The sequence below is a fragment of the Trachymyrmex septentrionalis genome, unplaced genomic scaffold (genome assembly GCF_001594115.1).
Source record: "Trachymyrmex septentrionalis isolate Tsep2-gDNA-1 unplaced genomic scaffold, Tsep1.0 scaffold6, whole genome shotgun sequence".
In the NCBI taxonomy this organism is placed as follows: Eukaryota; Metazoa; Arthropoda; class Insecta; order Hymenoptera; family Formicidae; genus Trachymyrmex; species Trachymyrmex septentrionalis.
The window spans coordinates 3843423-3844258 of record NW_017305778.1 but is presented as its reverse complement, the minus strand read 5'-3'; the positions used below and the strand labels follow the sequence as shown (position 1 = coordinate 3844258).

Sequence of the window (836 nt, the reverse complement as noted above, 5' to 3'; positions counted from 1 at the left end):
ATGATTAGATACGTCGGGATCGCCACCATCATCACCGTCATTATCTTTGTCATTGTCGTCATCGCCATCGCCACCGCCACTGTCATCGTCGTCATCGCCATCGCCACCGCCACTGTCATCGTCGTCGCCGTTGCCGGGCCTCGCCTCAAGTCTCAGGAGATTGAGAGGATCACCGGATAAATGATCGAGAATGGCGAACAGCCTCCACTTCATGTTCAAGGACTCGGAGTCTCATCGGAGGTCTCATTGCCCTTTATTGGCGCGAAAATGAATCTTACATCTCTTTGTGACGGTGGAGACTACTCTCTAAATTCTTTGGAGTGAAATCTCACTTAAAGATTGAAAATTGAGCCTTGAAAAAGAGTGACTCAATTTTCAATCTTTAAGAGTGAAATTTCACTCTTCAAAGTGACAATTTATTCTTAAGATCTGGTTTTTCATTTTTTCATTAACTTCTGGTTAGACTAACCTAATGATAATGTAAAAATTATATTTTTCTAGCTATGATTAATCACTGAACTGGTTTTGTAGTCACTTTTAGATCCGATTTTCCATTATCTGATTAATTTGTGGTTGAGCTTAACCTGATGCTTCACTCAATAGGTTTCATCCATGACATCATCATAGATGAAGCCTATTGAATAAAATATCACATTAAGCTTAACTATAAGTTAACCAGAGAATAAAAAAACTGATCTTCAAAGTTGTCGCTACTATTAGTTTAGTGAGTAGTAGCTAGAAAAATTTTTATATACATTATCATCAAATTAAAATTAAGTCCAAGCCACAAGTTAACCGGATAATGAAAAACTAGGCCTAAAAATTTTAAAGAGTGC

General features: G+C 37.7%; 1 protein-coding gene across 1 annotated transcript in view; it reads left to right on the top strand.

Moving 5' to 3' along the window:
- LOC108752354 (tyrosine-protein phosphatase non-receptor type 9) overlaps positions 1–836 on the top strand; it is a 17360-nt gene that overhangs the window by 597 nt on the left and 15927 nt on the right. The gene's annotated exons all lie outside the window — the stretch shown is intronic.